The sequence below is a fragment of the Silene latifolia genome, chromosome 5 (assembly GCF_048544455.1).
Source record: "Silene latifolia isolate original U9 population chromosome 5, ASM4854445v1, whole genome shotgun sequence".
Lineage (NCBI taxonomy): Eukaryota > Viridiplantae > Streptophyta > Magnoliopsida > Caryophyllales > Caryophyllaceae > Silene > Silene latifolia.
The window spans coordinates 90,784,691-90,796,790 of NC_133530.1; the positions used below are offsets into that span (position 1 = coordinate 90,784,691).

At 37.9% G+C, this 12,100-nt stretch overlaps 2 long non-coding RNA genes across 2 annotated transcripts; both read right to left on the reverse strand.

The window, feature by feature from the left end:
* Nucleotides 1–1,583: 1,583 nt before the first annotated feature.
* LOC141656257 (uncharacterized) lies at nt 1,584–2,918 on the reverse strand. The gene is made up of 3 exons (XR_012548451.1): nt 2,893–2,918; nt 2,038–2,249; nt 1,584–1,919 (listed from the first exon to the last, which is right to left on the reverse strand). It is a non-coding gene; the product is annotated as an uncharacterized LOC141656257 (long non-coding RNA).
* Nucleotides 2,919–8,596: 5,678 nt separating this feature from the next.
* Nucleotides 8,597–11,728, reverse strand: LOC141656256 (uncharacterized). The gene is made up of 4 exons (XR_012548450.1): nt 11,584–11,728; nt 11,417–11,484; nt 10,299–10,385; nt 8,597–8,876 (listed from the first exon to the last, which is right to left on the reverse strand). It is a non-coding gene; the product is annotated as an uncharacterized LOC141656256 (long non-coding RNA).
* Nucleotides 11,729–12,100: the final 372 nt, after the last annotated feature.

A 12,100-nucleotide genomic window follows, 5' to 3' on the forward strand; every position in this document is an offset into this window, starting at 1 on the left:
TATTGTTTGTTAATGGTTTTGGTGAAATCTGTTACCGCTTGATGGTAGATGTTAATTATGCATCTTTATTGTAAATTATGGTTGAATTCTTGGCATTTGAGTCAGCAATGGTGGCTCGTATATGATTGCGTGCTGTTTGCTTGCTTAGCTTAGTAATCATGTCAATTTGTGGTAGCTTTTGTCATGGTCACTAGTTGCTTTCCGTATTCACATGTATTGATTTTAATTTCTTTTCATTGGTCTGCTTTTAATGGATTGAAGAAATCTAGTAATGATTCTTACTAGTGATATTGTTGAATGGCTACGTTTGTACAGTGAGCTTTCATAAGTAATGAGTTCTTGACTTACTTGTGTTGCTACTTGTTGTTTATTATATCTTGATTGCTTCACGAGTGGAAACTCGTACCCTCGGAGATATTTGCCAATAAAATTGGAATGACGGAAACTCACTTGATATTGGCTATGTGAATCGCCTTAACATGTGACTTTATAGATATTGTGGTTCAATTATGAATGATATAGCTTGTGATTAGAGGCGTTGCCTCTTTCTTTGTATAGTTACTAGTAGTCTTAGCTGAGTCTACTTGAGAGGTAGCAAGACGGGTATAGTTATGGCCCAACGATTAAGCCCCATGCTTCCCTGTCCTTTTTTGTTGGGTATCAACTTGGATCGTTTTTACGTCGTTGATATGTTGTCCAATGTTATTATATGTTGTGTAACTTGTGTTCATGTTTATTGACCGGTTTGCTAATTTTAGATGTCCCTGGAGCACGAAATGTGGAAACTGAGTCCCTGAAAGATGAAGAGGAAGGTCATGAGCTGACTGGTGCTAGGAAAGATGAAGTTGCAGCAGCCGTAGCAAAGCATTCAGAGGGTTCAGTTGGCAGTACATCAGCTTCTGGAGTATAGGCTACTAATATTAGTCTTTGACGTAGTAATTTAGCTTCGAATTTGTGTTACAGGATTGTTAAACTTAATGTTGGGGCTTTTTTGTTGATATCATGATAGACTAATATGTCCTTTGTTGATAATCCACGAGGCTACTAATATTAATCTCTGATGAGACTGATTTAGCTTTGGTTATCCGTTGTAGATTGCTAAACTTAATGTTGAATCTAAATATCATTTCTGTGTTTTAAACACGGTGGTGTTCATTTATTACATCCTTCGTTTATCGTCATTTCCATATTCTATAGCCGTCAATATTTTCAATATTTTATTATCATTTTGCCACTCGCTCACTACCTGTTACGGCCCAACGATTGAGGACCTACATGACAGTCGATCAGTTTTACTGCATGCCACTCGTGGCGGGTGAGACTTTGGAACTCAGGCTGCCCCGCGCGCCATAAAATAACAGATCCACCTTGCGCGTATCCATCACCTTGTGGAAAGTGGAAACCCACTTGCTATTTAGTCGCAGCAGGTAACTTTTAACTCGCTAAATCCTGTAAAGATACCCACTAAACACACGTAATACTCAATGTATCACAATCTTGGGTTACCAAATAAGAGAAGGAGTCACTTCATTGTGTCTCTTACTAGTTTATGTTCTGGGAAGTACTTAAAAATGTAGCAAAAACAGCTATTTTATTGTTTCTCTTACCAAACATAGTTTAACATTATTAACATAGTTCAAATCCAAGCCATAGATGGCTAACACAACACCACTAATATACATAGGCAGATCATTACTAGTTCAAATCCAAACCATGAAATAGAGTCATTACAAAGTTCAAAGCACTAAGCACCAAAAAAAAAAAAAAAAAAACACAACACCAGAGGCTTATGCAATCCACTTGCTAAGACAAAACATTCAACTAGAATGAACCATCCAAAGAGTCTTACTCCATCTTCCAATCCTTAGGATGATTAACTAGTCTCCGGCAGAATTTGCAACCACCAAGTTCCGGTTTCTCTGGAAACACAAAAAAAAAAACAAAGTTCAATTTATAATATCCAAGTCCAACAAATAGTCTTTTGGTAAAAGCATTCACGAACCAAACAAAGAGAGGAACTTAATATATAATACGTACTCCAATGAGGTACCAATCGAGTTGGGCCCAAGCTTACACAGCTATTAACCAGCATATACGAGCTCTGTGTAAGTGTGGCAAAAAAGGTCTCCATCTCCTCCAGCGGGCTATCGACTTTTTTTTGCTATGAAATTGATGTGAAACGTCAAACCATGGTATAGGTGTATGAGAGTAGGACCAAGCGCCACAAGCTCGTGCTTTGTATCAGCATCCTACAGTTTAGAAGATATATCAGACGTTAAAACTAGCTATACAACCTCATTTACAAAGGAAAATGTCTTGGTGTTGTTTGTATCATTTTGTGTCTCCATATAGCATATGCTTTATACAGCAAGATTCCGCTAGAATCAATTAAACTGAAGCACAATTTAGAAACAGGCAGTTGCTTGGCATCTCAAAGCAAACGATTAAATTAGAGAAGCAGCAAAAGCTTCTTAGTATGATCGAAGCAGCAATTTAACAGTCTAACATTCGTATTAAGATTTCAGTGTGAGTCTTAGTTTTAAGAGGCGATACAGGGCCGTGAAGGCGAGCCGCAAGGGAAAAGCGCACGATTTTCAAACACGAGGCGCACCTATTAATGGAAACTCGTGTATTTTGTTAATTTTAGACAACAATACTTTTTTTTAGAATTAAAAAGGACTTACAATATAAAGAAGTATTAGTAGGTAGAATAACAATTTAGCTCTCAGTGGCCGCGGCTCATCTAGAAAACGCACATAAAGCTTTGTAAGGCGTTCTGCCTCATCAGAAGTGCACCGGTTTTCGACGAAAATCAACATTTAATTTCAATCTAGAACCTGGTGAAATAGGTAGGAATTCTAGAAAAATAGTAAAGGGGCCTTGAAAGTTTACCTTGTTGAAGAGCTCTAAGGAAATAGTGTTGGAGCTTGTGTCCTCTACAAATTAGTGTGATAACATTTGTAAATCTCTTACATGTTCACAAGGGTATACTTCGTATATTTAATCAGTTGATTAACGTTTACCTAATAACGGTTGGCTTGCTAGAAAGTTTGACGTTATTATCATACAGATGGCGGTGATCAACTGGTCCCTAAAGGTCACACCTATAGGATGTGTTTGAGAACTGTGGTTATAGAAATATAATCACATTGATGCCCAATATGACTAAATAGTTAGTCAATGTGTTGATGAGATAATTATTTAATGAAAATTAAATAATATTAGTTGAGACGAATTAACTGTCAATTCGTAAATTAAATAAAATAAGTTATATTTAATTAAATGTATATAATGTTAGGTTGGACGAATTAATCTGTTAATTCGTAATTAAATATAATCAGTTATATTTAATATCAACAAGTTGAATGTGTCATAGTGGTAATAGTGAGGGTACACAAGCCAAGAGGTCATGGGTTCGATCCTCACTAGATGACAATTCAACACACTTTATATATTTTTGGAAAGACCAAAAATAAGGAGAATATACTCCTTATTGACTCCATAATTTCGGTCAGTATAAGAAAGAAAGGGAGAGAATTATTCCACCCTAATTCTTTTTCTTGACCTAGCCTCTCTCTCATCAGAAAAAACACAAAAACCTAAATTTTACAGAAAATTTTGGATCGATTTCTAGCATAATCAAAGGGCACATCTCATATCGTCTTGGGTGCAACTGATAGGCGAATATCAATTTTGATATTGTTCTTAGGCCGTTTTTGCTAGGACCGAAGGTTATTTCTGAATCCTTTACTTTGTTTATGTACTTATTTTATGACTTGTAATCGTCTTAATTAAATTCGTTATAATCCTTCATAATTAAGGGAAGTATACAGATAATTTCCCACAAGTGGTATCAGAGCTAGGCCATGGATTTTAATTTTGATGATTTTCGTAAAATTGTATGTAAACAATGAGGAATTTCGAAAAAAAAAAATAAAAAAATTTGTTTCGGCTGAAAATTTTTTTTGCCGTGAGGTAAAATTTTTTTTACCGTCTGTTTTTCTCGTTTTTTTTTTCTCTTATTGTTGATGATTTATTTCCATTTGATTCATACAAATTATTGTTTTAATCAGTTAAGATGATAATAAAATGAATTTGTAGATATCTTGATTTAATTCGGATTAAATTAAATTGTTAATGGAATAATCATGTCGATGATACAAGAACTTGTTTTTGCTATATAGTTTTAGCATATAAGATTAATCATGTTCATTAATTCATTTGCTAAATCATGTTCTATATGGCAACTGTAAACATTTTCTTCATCGGGTTTGTTTTAGGGCAATTCTTGCCGCAAGTTTTTTTTGTGTGACGGCTGTTTTATTTTTTTTTGTCGTTGAGTTTTTTTTCCTGTTCGGGTACTGTTCACCATGAACAGTGTTCATAAAAAAAAAAAAAAACGAGTATAAAAGTAAACAAAACGGGCTGTTTTGTTTTGTTGTTTTGCCGAAAAGAAAGAAAACAAAAGGATGGGCTGTTTTTTTTATTTGGGCCGTGAGCTAAAATAAATAAATAAATAAAAAAAAAATTCTGTTTTTATTTTTTGCCGAGACAAAATTAAAAAAAAGGATTTTGTTTTTATTTTTATTTTTATTTTGGCCAATTAGACATTGTGAAACGGTTCACAATTTAAAGATATCACATTATTTTAAAGCAGTTTAAATTTTGACGGATAGAATTCATATTACAAGTTTAATATGGATTAAGAATGAAATTAATGTGATAAATTGCGGAATTGTCACTTAATTTAATTTAAATAGGTGGTTTGGATAAATTAATCAACATAATTAAGGAATTGTGTCATGTATGTTTAATTTATTTTAGTTGATGCTTTAATTTTGTTGAATGAATCGAATGAATGATTTTTATTTACGTATTTAATATTGCAATCGGTTGTAAATTGTAATACTTAGTGTGACCTTAGTCAAATTATGTTTTCGTAATGAAGGAAACATGATTTTTTTATGTAATTATGAGATCTCGAATCTCCTTTATTTTATTTTAGTTTTGGGTTTTGAAATTAGAATGTAATAAATAGGTCAATTATGTAATTTATTTATTGTAATTTCAAAGAAGACTAAAGATGGAGATTGGAGCTCACTCCCGCTACATGGATCAAGATGGAACATCAAGACAAGCTTCTCGGGTCCAAGGATGGATTCCAAATTTGTATTTATTGTTCCTTTTGATAGGATAGGCCACACTAGGACTTTTACTGTTTTTTTTACGTTTTCATTCTTATTGCTTTTCATTCACATGTTAGTTTTTTGCATCATATTCCGCCTAAAACCAAACCACCTACTACTAAAATGCATGAAAATTGACTCATATAGGTTGTATGTTAGTTTTCATGCACATGCAGATGTCACAGTCTATAAGCCATCACCTTAGTTTATTCATTCTCGCATGCTAGATTATAGTTCACTTAAAATGAATTAAAATAAAGATGATGGGATCTTCCTCTAAAATGGAAATTGAGATTAGTCTTTATAAGGACAAACATCTATGAATCCCTTCTTCGTCGGTAGGCCTAATATGACCCCTTCTACGTTGGGTAAGTAGTTGTGTTGACTTAGTTTACCTCAACATCATAGTCCAAAGAGTTTCTCGTGATTATGATGGACTAAAGATAGAATTTACAGAAATGTATCGACCAAGAATTCTAACGGTAGAATTAGCTAAAAGGTTAGCTTATCAATTTACAGAGAATTGAGTCTTGGGATCATTTATATAATTCTTGAGGGAGGTCAATTGTATAAATGTTTTGAGTCTTCGCGTTATGACATTAGTTCATTAGACTTAAAATCAAAACGATGCACATGCTTATTATTTTATTCTTCTTTCACAGTATAGAACACGATTATTTTCGATAATACTGTTACAACAAATGGCTGGAAATAACGCAATCCCAATGCCTAGTGCCACACTAGATCGTTCGTCCTGGCTAAAAATGTTCATGGACCAAATGAATCAGTCCACGCGACTGAAGAATGATGGGTCCAACTTTACGGACTGGGAGGCGGCACTACGGAATGCTGCCATTGCTGACGGTAAGCTCAGGTATTTAACTGAGCCAATACCGGTCAACCCAGGCCCGATTGCAGGAGTCAACGAGTCACTCGCTTATTGTGATTTCGTTATGGAAGCGGGTGCGATAAAGAACGTACTCATCTTTGCAATGGAAACCAATTTGCAGAGACGCTTCATTGCCCAAGGTGCAAACAAGATTTTCACCACGCTCACTAACGAGTTCTCAAAGGCACCGAGAATCGTTACAAATGAGCATACTTGTCGCTTCTTTGATGCGAAACTCCAGAAGGGCCAACCGGTTAGCCCACACATTCTTCACATGATTGAGAATGTCGAGAAGTTGGAGGCACTGAATTGTAAAATCGGTGAGAGCATTGTCATTGACCGAATGCTTCATTCTCTTCACGATGGTTTTGCTCTTTTCAGGGCGAACTACTATATGAATGACTTGAAAAAGAGTTCTCATGAGCTACACTCCCTTCTCGTACAGACCGAGAAGGATATGAAATTGAGTGGGAGCGTGAAGCAGGATGTTCTCACGATTTACAACAAAGGTAAAGGTAAGGGCAAGGCTCATGGCGACCTAGCTGTAGGTAAGCCAAAGTTCAAGAAGCCAGGAAACGGTAAGAGTGCGCCTGGTGAGACTAGTGACTCACATGGCAAGACAAAGAGTAAGGCCGGTGACATTGAGTGCCACCATTGTCACAAGACTGGACATTGGAGGAGGAACTGTCCCGTGTACCGTGAGGACATAAAATCAGGCCGCGTCGTTCCTGTTGGTATGTCATCTTATATTCATATGATAGAGATTAATCATGCAAGTTTCAGAACTTGGGTACTAGATACTGGTTGTGGTTCTCATCTGTGTAATAATTTGCAGGGCCTAAAGAACATCACACCTCTCGAAAAGGGTGATGTGGACATGCGAGTCGGGAATGGAGCACCGATTCTTTGCGGTCTCGAAGGGAACATATGTAATCCAACTCCCTAGTGGTTTTGAGTTATTTTATATAACTGTTACTATGTACCCAGTTTGTCTAAGAATATTATTTCTGTTTCCGTACTTGCTAAAGACGGTTTTGCATTTTCAATAAAGGATAATAGCTGTATTTTCTCTTTTAATGAAATGATTTATGGCAAAGCAGTTTCCATGAATGGAATTTACATCTTAGATAAAACCACGGAAATATTACACATGAATAATAAGAAATTAAAGGTTGGTGACAAAGATCAAACCTATCTATGGCATTGTCGAATGGGACACATAAATGAGAAACGCGTGAAGAAACTCGTCGATGATGGGACTATTCCCGCATTCGATTTTTCTACATATGGCACGTGTGAATCATGTCTCATTGGCAAGATGACTCGAATTTCCTTCAAAGGTGTTGGAATGCGCGCTAGTGACCTATTAGGACTCGTACATATGGACGTATGTGGACCTATGTCAATTACCGCTAGAGATGGCTATAGATATTTTATCACTTTCACGGACGATTTGAGTAGATACGGATACGTCTACTTAATGAAGCATAAAAGTGAGTCCTTTGAGAAATTCAAGGAATACCAGAATAGGGTACAGAACCAACTGGGTAGAAAGGTTAAAGCACTCCGTTCAGATCGGGGTGGCGAATATCTTTCAAATGAGTTTGATCAACACCTGAAAGACTGTGGAATCATTTTGCAGTTAACTCCACCTGGAACACTTCAATTGAATGGTGTGTCCGAACGGATAAATCGAACCTTACTTGATATGGTTCGATCCATGATGAGTCACACGGTAGTGCCTGGTTCATTATGGGGTTATGCTCTTTTGTCAGTTGCTTTTATACTTAACCGAAGTCCCTCTAAAGCTGTCGACAAGACTCCATATGAAATGTGGAAGGGAACGGTCCCTAACTTGTCCTTTATTCGGGTTTGGGGCTGCGAGGCTTATGTCAAGTGGAGACACGAGGATAAGCTCGGTCCGCGATCGGTCAAGACATACTTTATAGGTTATCCAAAAGGAACATTTGGTCATTAGTTCTATTCGCCTACCGAACATCGAGTTTTTGTTGCGGCTAGTGCGGCGTTCTTAGAAAAAGAATTTCTCGAGAACAAGACGAGTAATAGAACCTTCGAGCTGTCGGAGATTCCAGAACCAACGACCGAGGAACGGATGGAGGAAGTGGTTCCTCCAACTGATGATACGGTTAATATTCCTGAGGAACCTAGGAGGTCGGGTAGAGACTCTCATCCTCCGGACAGATACATTGGTATAGTAACAGCCCAAGGTAACCTGCTAGCGTGATATTGTCCGCTCTGGGAGACACAACCCCCTCACGGCTTTAAAACGCGTCACGTTAGGAAGAGGTAGCCACATGATTATAAACCATGCTTCGTTCCCCTCTTCTACCGATGTGGGAAGGTCACCTTCCCTCCTCCCCAGAGGAGAAGGCAGCGTCCTCGCTGCCCACCGGCACAGGCCCCGGCTCTGATACCAACTGTGACACCCTCATTTATTGCGGAAAAGTGAACACGTAATTCTACAGAAAAACTGACAGGATATGTTTGTAGTTGGTTCAACTAATTAAAACCTGTCATTTTTAAAACTTTTCTAAACCATTCACAAACATTTCCAGAAGGAGGATGCCAACACCTGCAAATGCTAACAGACTAATTTACATAACTATGCTAAAGCTGCGAGAATAAAGTGATACAAACCAAAGAAAAAGAGGGAGACATATGTCCCTAAAATGTATGTGACACAAAAAGGTTTAAGGGTCACAATGAAATAAAACCAGTCTAGGTCCCAAGGTTACTTTGCTCGCTAGCTCGTCCATGTACCCCATATATGCATCACCTACCTGTCATTCGCATTTTATACAAATACGAAAGCCACGGTCGGGGGAGTAACTCCGAGTTCTCCCAGCCACGAAATGTCATAATTAATATAACATGTAAACATAAGAATATGAATACGAATCACACATAGCCTTAGCATATAGATGCTAGACAATCGTGCTTATCATGTGAACTACAATATAACAACACATAGTCCTAGCCAGTGAATACTAGACCGACTCATACTACACTATCATGTGAATCACATAACATCCAGGAATCCAAACTCTATCAACCATAGCCGGCTTGCATCTCACCTTCTATGATTCATAGAATCATCAAACAAGAAAGGGCAATATATCAAAGACAGGCATAAGTTCTTAGCACGGTCAATAGTCACTTTGTAACTCGAGTCTATACCACGAGGTAGGGAAGGTAATCGAACCGGTATCTTGGCTCAGCGGTTACTATTAAGAAAACATGGCCAAGAGACAACACAACCCTAGCCTAAAATCTGCGCAGACCTAGACATGCGGATACACACCACCGCACCCAAGACCCACAACTTTTTTTTAAAACAAAGTGAAGTGAGTACCCTAAGGACACCACCGAAGGGTTGGCTAGTACTTAAGCTGACCCCATACTATCAAAATAAGTACCTGAGGTCATGCCCCAACTTGGATATAAATCCACTAGTCAGGAACACAAAGGCTATCAAGCAGTGAACATATACTCGTCAGAGACTATAAAGACCTATCTATGATGAAGGCCGAAACACTCACCTAGGACCTAGTCCCAGCTAGTCCCAGCTTGAATACTTTAGCCCACACCACACAAGACAAGTAAGACACCCACTTAACCATAAGAGGCAAAGAGTCCAACTTACCAACATAAATGCTAACATTCTATCATGTGAAAGGCTATATAAATGTCTATTCAGCAGAACAATCCAACAATATCCTCAATATCAATAATAATCCAAACTCCAGCTAACCGTTAATTTCATAATTCATGAGAACAAACTAAAATGGCAAAGAGGCAACAAGACTGAAGTATAAGGCAACCAATTCATCCAACAACCAACATGTGAAATGATAATTACAAATATTAAGACATAACATAAAATTTCCAATAACAACCAATCTCACCTCAAAGACAAACCCTCGACCCGAGTCCCGCGACGGGTCATCGGTCAAATCGAGGCTGACTGGTTTAAACCTAGTTTGACCAAACTCGTTCGGTCAATCTGGCCCAGCTCAGAGTCTTGGCCTACTTTGGCCCAATTTACAAATTTTATCGCAATATTATTCTCATGCTATTTCCAATTTCTATCATGTGAAAAACGAAAGTAAAACATTACCAATCACCTAAACACTTATCAAACAACAAACACAACATCAACTACTAATGTGACATTAATTCGTCGAGTAACTCGGAATAGTTACCTTACGCTAGCAAAGAGACAAGTAAAAACTTGAGAAAGCTTCTAAAACCCCAAAATTACTCTTCATCTTCAACCACAAATGAGTCACCTAAAATAATTATGTGAAAGGACGATATTAACGAATTATCTTTATATAAAAATATGAGACGGGATTTAAATAACTTGAATAACTCAAATTTGTCTTATAATAATAAATATTCCATTATATAATTTAACATGCCGAAATATACGAGTGACCCAACAACCACAAGGCATGTCCAAAACTTAACATAGGATATGAGAAGGCATGAAACAAAGGAGGAAAGACGGTCACGGACTACACAAAAGACGGGCTGGACACACACGGATTAAAGCCGCGCTACCCAGCCGGCCTGCTCGCCCCTGACCACTGCCCAGGCCTGGCCTGGCCCGGCCCTGCACAAAAACACGCACAAGCAGCCTGTAGTAGACAAACAAAGCCGGCGAAAGACAGAGCACCTCAAAAAAAAACGCAGCTCCCCCTCATTGCCCAGCCATCTTAGAGCGGTTTTCTAGGCCAAATTAGGACGGATTCAACCCGAACCAAAGACTCAATCCAAACACGTACATGTACTTGAGACAAAAGCAAGAAAGTTGGTTCAATTTAACATAAAGAAACCCGTCAAAACAGCCCGCAAAAACTGCTCAACAAAGTCCATTTTCACGATTTATGAAGATCATTTGTAACCGTCTTAAGACGAAATTTTAAGCATGAAATGGACGGAGTTTCTTACATACAATCGACCCAACTCATACCTGTATATGTACACATGACACGAGCTATCAAATTGACTCGTATCAACAACAATTTTAGTCTAGAAATCGCGTCCAAAACTGACCCAAACGCACCGCCCATGTTATCAATTAGATAAACCGAATTGCTAAACCTTGCGTAAAACCCTTTATTCCAACATTTACCATATAACCTAATCCTAGAAACCCACTGACAACTTACCACCAAACAGTAAACCTTCTTTCATAAACAAACAACTGAATTATAAGCGCTCATGTTTATCCCGCATTCCAACAATTAAATTAACTTAACAATAGGAAATATAATAGCTAGTATTATAAATAATTCGAGTAGCCTATCACCGTTACCTTAAACGCTCCTTATTCTTCGAATAAATGGTCCACAAGGCATGAGCCTCACCCCGGGTCTTCGAATCCTTCATAAAAGGGCAAGAAAACGGAATAAAGAAGCTAAAAGACAACACTTTTATAAGACGGCGAAAGACGAAACCACTACAAAAAGGAGACTTTCTTACCTTAAAAGGAGGAGGAAGGAAAGGGGAAGAGAATGGTACAAAAATTACGGAATTTGGTTGAGAATGGAGGCGGGATCTGGGGTTTGAACGATGGGAAATGGCATACGGAGGAGCTGTTGTTTCACTGTTGTTGTTGTCTGTTGTTTGCTGATAGAACGAAAAAGAAAGGAAAAAAAATGAAAGGGGAAAAGAAAGAGTCAGGGGAAACGGGTGAGGGAGTAATAATAATAATTAATATTAATAATAATAATAATGATACACCAGCTAGCTTGCTAGCTACTAATTATTAGAGCTGATCAAATGGCCCAAGCCCATTGGCCCTACCCGGCCCGGCCCGGTTTTTTGAAGGGCTTGAGCCTTTAGTTTTGGCCCAAAAAAGCCCATGGGCCGGCCTAAAAAGGCCCAAAATATTTTGGGGCCGGGTTTGGGCCAAGCGTTTGGCCCAAATTTTGGCCCGGCCCGGCCCATATTTATTAATAATGAATATTTTCTAATAAAACCTACTAAAGTAGCGTTA